Raw genomic sequence first — 12182 nt, 5'->3', positions numbered from 1 at the left:
GATTCCCCGCTCCCCCACATGCAGCCAGCTGGATGACCTTGGGCTCACCAAGGCACTGATAAAGCTCTTCTGAGTGAGCAGTGATATCAGGGCCCTCTCAGCCTCACCCACCTCACAGGGTGTCTGTTGTGGGGAGAGGAAAGGGAAGGCGATTGGAAGCTGCTTTGAGACTCCTTCAGGTAGAGAAAAGCAGCATATAAGAACCAACTCTTCTTCTTCCTCAGTAATATCAGGGCTCTCTCAGCCTCACCTCCCTCACAGGGTGTCTGTTGTGGGGAGAGGAAAGGGAAGGCGATTGGAAGCTGCTTTGAGACTCCTTTGGGTAGAGAAAAGCGGCATATAAGAACCAACTCTTCTTCTTCCTCAGTAATATCAGGGCTCTCTCAGCCTCACCCCCCTCACAGGGTGTCTGTTGTAGGGAGAGGACGGGGAAGGTGAGGAGAGCCTTTGGGTGTGGAGCCAGGAACGAGCAGGATTTGGGGCAGGGAATGGCCTCAGTGGAATATAATGCTACGGAATCCCCCCTCCAAAGCAGCTATTATCTCCAGAGGAACCGATCTCTGTCGCCTGGAGATGACCTGTAATTCTTGGGGATCCCCAGATCCAAATGGATACCTGGAACCTCCAAGAGACTTTGGTAGCTGCCGTTTGTCCCAAAACTAGGATGTCCTCTATCCACCCACCATGTAAAAGGGTTTTCAGTGTCGCCAAGTTGCAACTTACTTGGAGAGACTCCAGCAAGGGGCGGTCAAGGCAAGTGAGAAGCAGAGGAGGTTTGCTTTGCCTTCCCCTGCAGAGGTGTCCTTGGTGGTCTCCCATGCAAGTACTAACTCTGCTTAACTTCCCCCAGCAAGGGGTTTTCAAGGCAAGTGAGAAGCAGAGGAGGTTTGCTTTGCCTTCCCCTGCAGAGGTGTCCTTGGTGGTCTCCCATGCAAGTACTAACTCTGCTTAACTTCCCCCAGCAAGGGGTTTTCAAGGCAAGTGAGAAGCAGAGGAGGTTTGCTTTGCCTTCCCCTGCAGAGGTGTCCTTGGTGGTCTCCCATGCAAGTACTAACTCTGCTTAACTTCCCCCAGCAAGGGGTTTTCAAGGCAAGTGAGAAGCAGAGGAGGTTTGCTTTGCCTTCCCCTGCAGAGGTGTCCTTGGTGGTCTCCCATGCAAGTACTAACTCTGCTTAACTTCCCCCAGCAAGGGGCTTTCAAGGCAAGTGAGAAGCAGAGGAGGTTTGCTTTGCCTTCCCCTGCAGAGGTGTCCTTGGTGGTCTCCCATGCAAGTACTAACTCTGCTTAACTTCCCCCAGCAAGGGGTTTTCAAGGCAAGTGAGAAGCAGAGGAGGTTTGCTTTGCCTTCCCCTGCAGAGGTGTCCTTGGTGGTCTCCCATGCAAGTACTAACTCTGCTTAACTTCCCCCAGCAAGGGGTTTTCAAGGCAAGTGAGAAGCAGAGGAGGTTTGCTTTGCCTTCCCCTGCAGAGGTGTCCTTGGTGGTCTCCCATGCAAGTACTAACTCTGCTTAACTTCCCCCAGCAAGGGGTTTTCAAGGCAAGTGAGAAGCAGAGGAGGTTTGCTTTGCCTTCCCCTGCAGAGGTGTCCTTGGTGGTCTCCCATGCAAGTACTAACTCTGCTTAACTTCCCCCAGCAAGGGGCTTTCAAGGCAAGTGAGAAGCAGAGGAGGTTTGCTTTGCCTTCCCCTGCAGAGGTGTCCTTGGTGGTCTCCCATGCAAGTACTAACTCTGCTTAACTTCCCCCAGCAAGGGGTTTTCAAGGCAAGTGAGAAGCAGAGGAGGTTTGCTTTGCCTTCCCCTGCAGAGGTGTCCTTGGTGGTCTCCCATGCAAGTACTAACTCTGCTTAACTTCCCCCAGCAAGGGGTTTTCAAGGCAAGTGAGAAGCAGAGGAGGTTTGCTTTGCCTTCCCCTGCAGAGGTGTCCTTGGTGGTCTCCCATGCAAGTACTAACTCTGCTTAACTTCCCCCAGCAAGGGGCTTTCAAGGCAAGTGAGAAGCAGAGGAGGTTTGCTTTGCCTTCCCCTGCAGAGGTGTCCTTGGTGGTCTCCCATGCAAGTACTAACTCTGCTTAACTTCCCCCAGCAAGGGGTTTTCAAGGCAAGTGAGAAGCAGAGGAGGTTTGCTTTGCCTTCCCCTGCAGAGGTGTCCTTGGTGGTCTCCCATGCAAGTACTAACTCTGCTTAACTTCCCCCAGCAAGGGGTTTTCAAGGCAAGTGAGAAGCAGAGGAGGTTTGCTTTGCCTTCCCCTGCAGAGGTGTCCTTGGTGGTCTCCCATGCAAGTACTAACTCTGCTTAACTTCCCCCAGCAAGGGGTTTTCAAGGCAAGTGAGAAGCAGAGGAGGTTTGCTTTGCCTTCCCCTGCAGAGGTGTCCTTGGTGGTCTCCCATGCAAGTACTAACTCTGCTTAACTTCCCCCAGCAAGGGGTTTTCAAGGCAAGTGAGAAGCAGAGGAGGTTTGCTTTGCCTTCCCCTGCAGAGGTGTCCTTGGTGGTCTCCCATGCAAGTACTAACTCTGCTTAACTTCCCCCAGCAAGGGGTTTTCAAGGCAAGTGAGAAGCAGAGGAGGTTTGCTTTGCCTTCCCCTGCAGAGGTGTCCTTGGTGGTCTCCCATGCAAGTACTAACTCTGCTTAACTTCCCCCAGCAAGGGGCTTTCAAGGCAAGTGAGAAGCAGAGGAGGTTTGCTTTGCCTTCCCCTGCAGAGGTGTCCTTGGTGGTCTCCCATCCAAGTACTAACTCTGCTTAACTTCCCCCAGCAAGGGGTTTTCAAGGCAAGTGAGAAGCAGAGGAGGTTTGCTTTGCCTTCCCCTTCAGAGGCGTCCTTGGTGATCTCCGATCCAAGTACTATTCCTGTTTAGCTTCTCCCAGCAAGGGGCTTTCAAGGCAAGTGATGAAACCAAAGTGGCTTGCTCCTGCCTTCCCTTGCAGAGTCTTCCTTGGTGGTCTCCCTTCCAAGAAGCGGCCCTGCTTAGCTTCTGAGATCTGGCAAGCTCCATGCTGCCTTCTCTCCAGGGACGCACCTGGATTCTTGCAATCTCCCACTTCTACACCGGAGTGTTTTTGCTTTGCTGGCCTTTTCTCTTTAAAAAAATACGAATACAGATTATTTTCCATTCCGCCCGCACACAGAGCGGTTTTGGGGGAGGCGCAAGGAAAAGCACAAACTCAATTCTGGGCAGAAGACTCACCGCTGATCCTGAAGCTTTTGCTTGAGGTGACCGGCCGATTCCCTTGAATATAAATGAGCCGCCGACGAAATTTTCTATTAAGAGAAAATGCAGTCGCTACTAAAAAAGAACGATACTGCCAGAATAGAAAACGTTCGTAGGGATTACAGCTTCCAGAATGGTGCACCGGGCAAAGTGAACCGGGGGTGGCCGTGGGGGTGGCCGTGGGGGGGAGCATCTTGCATTTCTGCAGGAAATGCGTCTCCCCTTTCCTCCTTTGTCTGGGAGATTCAGCCTTTCTTTGGATTTATAAGTCAATTGCCAATTGTAACGTCACCCTTTCGAATAAGGCTAATATTTGCAAGCCATGCAGGGACAGGCGTGATTCGGAGGCTTCAGAGTATCATGAGCGACGGAGACCCCCGTTCAAATCTTGCTCCTGTCACAAGTTCGCCGCGCGGCTGTTTTCTCAGCTGCCCACCCTGCAACGCACCTGCTGCGAGATGGAGGACCTTGAGGAAGCAGAGGCAGAAAAAACAATCAGGAAATCTTCCCTGCCCTTTTCTAGTCTGGAGGAAAGGATTCCTGGCCTCCTACCTCAGAACCTCAGCAGTATAAAAAATATAGTACAAATGCACCCTAGCTTTGATCGGTGAGAATCAAGGCTACATAAGTAGCATCCCATTCTTGACTGGGATCATGTTCCTCCCCTACAATATCAGCCCCCCTGGGTTTAAACTACAAGGACAACGATATAGGCTAGATATCAGGAAAAAAATCTTCACAGTCAGAGTGGTTCAGCAGTGGAATAGGCTGCCTAAGGAGGTGGTGAGCTCCCCCTCACTGGCAGTCTTCAAGCAAAGGTTGGATACACACTTTTCTTGGATGCTTTAGGGTGCTTTGGGCTGATCCTGCGTTGAGCAGGGGGTTGGACTAGATGGCCTGTGTGGCCCCTTCCAACTCTATGATTCTATGCTGCATGGTCACATTTCATGAAGGATGTAAGCTACAGCCTGATCTCATCAGGTCTTGGAAGTTAAGGGGGGGGGTCAGTGCTTGGATGGGACACTCACCAAGGGTGGCTCTGCAGAGGAACTTAAGGGAGTGTCCAGATCCCACCTGGGCACTGGCATCTTTAATCCTAAAATAGGTAATATCAATGGGTTTCGTGCATCTAAGGAAGCCTTCTTTGCAGCCATCAAAAGAACCCAACTTGACTGTTGGAAATTGGGATCGGTGACTCTTCAGAAGTCCATGGGCTGCAATTCCCATGATCCCTTGCCAGGACATCTGGAGGGCCACACTTGGGCCATATCAGGTTCCATTTCAGGAAAGGTTATGTGTTGGATACAACTCAACACATCTTGCTAGACTGCCAGCTTCATAAGGTTCCTTGTAAATAACTCCTTTCCCCTTTATTACACTCCAAAGGTCTTGTAAACCAGGAAAGTGCATTCCAATATCTATTAAATGATTAGCCCCCTGAGAGTATGGCCATGGTCGCTAAATTTTTAGCTGAAGTCCTTCTAGCCAGAAGCTCTTTTTGCGTATTACTGTGTTAACAGTTTAGCTGTTGTCTATTTCTGTTTTCTCTTGCTTTGGTCTTCTGCCATTTATATATATCTACTTTGGAATATTCCAGAGTGCCAATAAATGTTAGTGATGATGATGAGGCTGGAAGGAGCCTGGAGAGAACCTGAGAGCTCTTTTTGGCGGACTGGCATGGAATTGCCCTCACTTCAGATAAGGTTAATGCTGGGGCCACGTCCCACACCAGCTACTGTGATTGGCAGGCAGTGCAAAGGCTTTGGATTGGCCAGGTGTGATCCCCTGCCAAGTCTGCTGAATATCACCTGCTGTGAGCTGTCTGTCAGACTCCTGGTTTCAAATGCTCCTTCTGGTGCACATTTTGGTTGGTAGCCTGTAGCCCCAGGTGGATTGTGACCCATTTCTCCTTTGACTTCCCTTCTTCCCCAAGCCCTTCTTGGGAGCCACTGCAGTTTCAATGTTTCTTCCCTATCCCCCTCCACATGGACGATTCCCTGTTTTATTCCAGAAAGCTCTGATGGTTTTATCTCCGTCTTTTATGTTGGTCTTTTACTTCTCTCCCTTTCCCTTTGCTGTGTCGATTGACTAGATTGTGGCTTTATGTTTCTGTTCTTGTTGCATATTTTATCTGACGGCCTGGATATTGGTTGATGAAGAATCCGCTGTGTTATGAATCATAGAATCATAGAATCATAGAGTTGGAAGGGACCTCCTGGGTCATCTAGTCCAACCCCCCACACTATGCAGGACACTCACAACCCTATCGCTCATCCACTGTCACCTGCCACCCCCTTGAGCCTTCACAGAATCAGCCTCTCCGTCAGATGGCTATCCAGCCTCTGCTTAAAAACTTCCAAAGAACCCACCACCTCCCGAGGAAGCCTGTTCCACTGAGGAACCCCTCTAACTGTCAGGAACTTCTTCCGGATGTTTAGATGGAATTTCTTTTGAATTAATTTCAACCCATGGGTTCTGGTCCGTCCCGCTGAGTCGTTTTGGGGTTTAAACTGGCTGCTGTTTATGAGGTTTCCTGTTTGCATGGCGCTGCCGTTTGCTGCTGGCTGTGTTTACAAATTACTGTTATGGATAACCTGTATTGCTTTATCGGTGCTGTTGGGTTTTAGCTGCCTTAGCAGGAAGGCTGGTGGTTTAGCAGAAAGGCGGTCTCTACATTTCCTTTAAATAAATAATAAATCGGAATGACAGTTATGAAGAAGTTATTCATAGCATTAATGAATCCACCAGAGCTCCCCCCCCCTTCCAAAAAAAAAGAAAAGAAAGGTAATTGGTGCCGATCAGTCATTAAAGACCCAATCCAAATCTTTACAAGCCGGTGTTTCAAAGGTTATGAATAAATTATCCTCTATCGCTCCAACTAGTCAGGAGCAGCCTTGCTCTGAGCAGAACATTCGGTACGTCTGAGTATCCCTCATAATTCTGCATCATTAAAATTTCCCTTCATATGGAGAATAAATTGGTAGCTGGGGTTGACCTTGATTTGATTTTGCTTCGTTTTGGGAATATTTTGTGGCTACGAATGTCAGGGGGAGGGGAGCAGAGAACAAAAAAGACTCTTACTTGGTCCTGATACACTCAGCAGCTTAAGGAAGGATGGAGAAGACAATGGAGAAAGTCTGCCCCATGCATTGTCCCACTTCCTGGTTCCAACCAATCAGGGATCCCGTTCCTCTCTGCACCCCACGCCCCAAAGTCAGATTATGAATTCCCTCCCTGGGTTGGACCGAGGTCTATCTCCTCCAGCATTCTGTCAGCTGTCAGTCATCCACGATGCCTCTCAGGTGCATGGAACCCTCTTGGGGCAGGGACTTGCTGCTTTTTGCTTAAAGCTGCGATTGCATTAATGCTGGGTACACAGACAACCTAGAAAGATTGAAATGTCAATAGGCCTCACCTTCTATGATCTTAATCTTGTCGTCTGCATGCCTCGTGAAATGTCTCTTATTGCTAGATTGGAGGTCCAGTTATGAATCAGCCGTGGCTCTCCCAGTGGATAAGGGATAAGGTCTGCTAACTGTGCTGTAACCAACTCTTCCCCTTCGTCTCTCTCAGCCTCACCTCCCTCACAGGGTGTCTGTTGTGGGGAGAGGAAGGGAAAGGCGATTTTAAGCCGTGTTGAGGCTCCTCCTGGTACTGAAAATCAGGGTATAAAACCCAACTTCTTTGTAATAATAATTGGGGTGGTGGTGGTGAAGATCTGCCAGAATTACAGCTCATCTCCAGACTGCAGAGATCAGTTCCCCCTAGAGAAAATGGCTGACTTGGAGGGTGGGCTCACTGAGGCCCCTGTAGCCCCCTGCCTCCATCTCCCTAAATCTTCAGTAATCTCCCATCCTGGAGTTGTTGTTGTTATGTGCGAAGTCGTGTCCGACCCATCGCGACCCCATGGACAATGATCCTCCAGGCCTTCCTGTCCTCTACCATTCCCTGGAGTCCATTTAAGTTTGCACCGACTGCTTCAGTGACTCCATCCAGCCACCTCATTCTCTGTCGTCCCCTTCTTCTTTTGCCCTCAATCGCTCCCAGCATTAGGCTCTTCTCCAGGGAGTCCTTCCTTCTCATGAGGTGGCCAAAGTATTTGAGTTTCATCTTCAGGATCTGGCCTTCTAAAGAGCAGTCAGGGTTGATCTCCTCTAGGACTGACCGGTTTGTTCGCCTTGCAGTCCAAGGGACTCACAAGAGTCTTCTCCAGCACCAGAGTTCAAAAGCCTCAATTCTTTGACGCTCGGCCTTCCTTATGGTCCAACTTTCGCAGCCATACATTGCAACTTGGAAGACCATAGCCTTGACTAGACACACTTTTGTTGGCAGGGTGATGTCTCTGCTTTTTAGGATGCTCTCTAGATTTGCCATAGCTTTCCTCCCCAGGAGCAAGCGTCTTTTAATTTCTTTGCTGCAGTCCCCATCTGCAGTGATGTTGGAGCCCAGGAAAATAAAATCTGTCACTATCTGCATTTCTTCCCCATCTATTTGCCATTTCTTCCCCATCTATTTGCCTGGAGTTGTAGTTATGTCTAAACGTGAATCTTTTAAAAGCCTTCTAATGTATCCTTACGTATAAACAGCTAACTCACTGTTTTGCTAGCCAGACTATTCTCTCTGCAACCTCAAGGAGTTTTGGGGGGGGGGGGATTTGGATATTTGGGGTCGTTATTCCTTCCCGGGCTCATCTGAGTGGCTTTCGTTTTAATTTTGTTTCTCCGCGTTTTTCGAGCTGCAGCGCAGGGAAATGAATGGAGGCAATCACCGCGGAAGTTGAGTTTGCAGCCGTCCTTCGGCGGGCGAGCGATTGTTATCGGCACAATGTGATTTAAAAAGAGAAAGGGGGTAACCCCTCCCGTGGAAACTCCTCGAATCTCTTCTCCCTGAAAGTCATTTGCGTCTTAACTAGAGCAATTTCTTTTTTTTCTTTTTTGGCCTACATCGAACCTCCCCTAATCCAGATTCAATAAGAATCTGTCGAAAGTTCCAGACAGCTCTGTGAGCTACCGACAGACTGTGCCTTAAGCGAAACTGGAGAAAAATTGGCGGAGGACGGAGGGTCCTTCCTCGGGTCAAACATTTTAGAAATATTAAAAGAAAATGAAAAGAGTGCCGACGGAAATAGTAAAAGTTCCTTCTTCCAAGCACTGATCTCTGCCTCTCCTCTCCCTACAGGGCCAAGCTGGTTGACTCCAGGTGGCAGGGCTTTTTCAGTGGTGGCACTTCATCTTCAGAATCTCTTCTTTGAGGCTCAGATGGTGCCCTCTTTGCTAACTTTCAAGCCCCAGACTAAATCATGCCTCTCTGTCCAGGTTATTATCTTTTTAAAGATCGTTTCGGAGTGTTGGTCTGCTGTGGAACAGTTAAATTTAAGTCCAGTTGCTCCTTAGATGCCAGCAGAAGTTCCAAGGTGGGCGCTTCTGAGAGCTCACTTAGTCAAACATAGTAGAGCAGAAATGGAGATCTCGGGGAGGAACGCTTTTAAAGGATGCAGAGGTACAATGCTCATTGTCCCCACCTTGATGAGAGCAGAGGCGAAACGCTTAGGGGCAGAAAATTAGCCCCTTTAGTGAAGTAAGACTCCCGGTCCCTTATTCAGCCCTGGAGAGTGGAGTGGGCCTGAGAGCCAGTTTGGTGTAATGGTTAGGAGTGCGGACTTCTAATCTGGCATGCCGGGTTCGATTCTGCGCTCCCCCACATGCAACCAGCTGGGTGACCTTGGGCTCGCCACGGCACTGATAAAATTGTTCTGACCGGGCAGTGATATCAGGGCTCTCTCAGCCTCACCCGCCCCACAGGGTGTCTGTTGTGGGGAGAGGAAAGGGAAGGCGACTGTAAGCCGCTTTGAGCCTCCTTCGGGCAGGGAAAAGCGGCATATAAGAACCAACTCTTCTTCTTCTTCTTCTTCTGGGTGGACAGGAAGAAGCTGGCAGGGGGCAAAAAATGCCCTTGTCTGCTTCTTTCAACTCCAGCTTTGTTTTCCTCAGACTGTGGGAGGTTGAGGGAAGCCAAAAGAATTCTAATGAGACTGTGGGTCTTGGGGTGGGGGGCACTGAAGATGTTCACCAGATGGAGGTTCATATTATGGATTACGAACCTCATCTTTTCCCAACGATCCCGTCAGGCACAGGGGCCCAAAGCCAGGCCTTGTTTGCTTGCGACACATTCTTTCCCCCCTCCCCATTATTTTTAGTAGCCGCCGGTTGGTATTTTTAATGTCCACGTCTTGGACTGCAGCCACCGAGATCTGACAACCTGCTTGACGCATCTCCTGTCAATTAGAGGGCAGCTGTCACTGTATCTATTCTCAGCCTCTTTTGGGGGGGGGAGGGTCTTGTAGGTTTGCAGACAACTGCAGCCCCTCACTTCAGCAGCACTCGTTGTCCCCTCCCTCCCACCCGTGCTTCATAACTTGTGTTACCTTTGTGATGCATGCAAACTACTGTTCCCTGCTTCTCCTCCGTTCTCCTCATACGTAAGCTGATCCAAGCATCTCATTGTTATGAAAAAAAGGAATCTGGTGTTTCTGTTTCTAAACATGCAGCAGACCAGCTGCATGAAAGCGACACAGATGAAGTCTCTGCATTAACACTTTTTCCTTTGGGGATTGGGGAAGCAGGTAGCGGCGAGGCAGTGGCATGCCCCCTCACGGGTTTCCACAGGCTCCCTTCTCAAATGGCGAGCATGTTCAGAGGAGGAAAAGCAGGTGGATCTCAGGAGAGCCAGCTTGGTGTTGTGACTAAGAGCAGTGGCCTCTAATCTGGAGATCCTGGTGATATGGGGAAGCCCTTTATGTGTTCTCTAGGGCACTGCCATTTTTGTCACTTAGGGAAAATGAACGGACAGGCTCCTGTCAGAATCCCCTAGGTACCTCTGCCGTGTTTTGTGATGTTTGATCACAGATGTTCCCCAGATGCCTGTCTTGACACCTCAAGGTTGCATCCCGCTGTTGAGTTTATAAGTGCTTGTTTTCACACAGCTAGTCCCCCTCCCCCTTCCTCTCCTCCCTTCCTCCTCCTGCATCTCTGGTTCTCCCCTTTGTAGTCTAGGTCAGGGGTAGTTAACCTGTGGTCCTCCAGATGTTCATGGACTACAATTCCCATGAGTCCCTGCCAGCATTTGCTCCCTCCCACCCATGCTTCATAACTTGTGTTACCTTTGTGATGCATGCAAACTACTGTTCCCTGCTGGCAGGGGCTCATGGGAATTGTAGTCCATGAACATCTGGAGGACCACAGTTTGACTACCCCTGGTCTAGGTTATTGGGTATGTTGAGTCTATCTGTGAAATGCCCAATAAAATCAGAGTCCACTGGCACCTTTAAGACCAACAAAGATTTATTCAAGGCGGGTGTTTTCGAGTGCAAGGACTCTTTACGGGAGATACTGAAGAGTGACTCGGGGGAGTCAGGACCACTAAAGCGAACCTGGAGCCATGATAACTTATACAAGGGTTCCACTTTTTTGGATCCAATCAGCCAAAACACAAGGTTGACGACATCAGAGGGTGGACAGGATGCCGGGTGTGGAGGGGTCAGTACAACACAAGCTACATTCCCAAGGGTTGGAGGGGGGGACAAAATGTGTTGCACTGGGTTATATACTCTGTCCATGGACAAAGGACCTTAGTTCTGTCTATGCATGTGCAACGGATGTCTTCATTCTTAATAAAGAAACTTTCTTATACAGAAGTTTGCCTTATTGGGAAATTGAGCACTCTGACAACACCTCCCTGTTGTCAAAAGTCCCACAGGAACCCACGGTATATATCCCCCCCCAATCAGTATATTAGATTAGCAAGGCCTCTCCTTTTGAAGATGAAATGCCTGACAACGTATAACCTATTAGGATTTTCTTTTCTACCCTTTACCATTTCCTGGTCTCGGGGAAGCCTCGCGAAATTGCTTCCTAATAGTTTCTGTTTTTGTTCTTTGGCCAGATGTTCCCCTCTCCCTGGAGGTGTCTGGTGCGGCTAATATTTCACCCGCTAATCTACAGAGCACAGCCTTGCGTAGGTTAGCCAAAACCGAAAAGCCGCATGTCTTTGTTTTGCTTTCCTCGCCTTCCACACAGACAGACGCCCGCCCCGTTTGCTTCCCCAATGCTCCGGGAAGGTGGAATTGGTTAAGGAGCAGGAAGGTCAAAGGGCATAGCCTGTCTTATGGGCTGATCCCATGAAGGCTTAGGAATAAATCGACTAACTAAACAGCAGTCCAGTTCCCAAACGGGAACGAGAGAAACTGTCTTTGGCGCCTCAGGGCTTGAACAATTCCATTTGGTTTCCTGTTATTATTCTCGTGTTGATTACAGCTGTTTCGAACACACAGTCCTCTGGAGATTCTCCAGGCACGGTGAACCTCATGTAGGTCACCACGTACAATAATTGGAGGTTATTTTTGCCATATATGTCCAAGGCAGGGTCAGCTGCTCTTAAGTCGTTCTGCAGGGCTTGCAAAACTGAGCTGCTCCACTTGGCCAATGGTCGAGGCCTAACAATAACACCAGAAATCCTGCTGGTCTCGCTGCCTAACTCTGCCTCATCAAAATAGCTGAAGACTCCATCTCTGGCTTATTGTATAGCTAGGGACAAAGCCCGTTGCATTCAGGAATACAACGGGTGCTAGATTGGGTGGGTGGGAGAACTCTGAAGATGGGCTCTCCCTCCCCCCAGAACGTGGAAAAGCTGCAGGCTGGAGGCCCCCGGGAAGGGAACTCACCAGCAGGGGGAGCTCTCACGCAGCAGGGATCTGCAGCCTCCGAGCCTCAGAGGGAAGTGGAAGGAGGAGGGGTGGTCAGTAGGGGATGGAATTCGATTGGCTGGCTGCTGGAGGAGGAGGCACTCAGGGGCGGGACAGCCGCCCTGAGTTGATGTTAAGCACTGAGTGGCACTTAAGCCATCAGACATGCTCCTCCTCCAAGGCCTTACCAGAAATATTAAGTAGAACAGATATAATGGATACCCCGCCACTC

Source organism: Paroedura picta, chromosome 18 (genome assembly GCF_049243985.1).
Source record: "Paroedura picta isolate Pp20150507F chromosome 18, Ppicta_v3.0, whole genome shotgun sequence".
Classification (NCBI taxonomy): domain Eukaryota; kingdom Metazoa; phylum Chordata; class Lepidosauria; order Squamata; family Gekkonidae; genus Paroedura; species Paroedura picta.
This window is presented reverse-complemented; position numbering follows the sequence as displayed.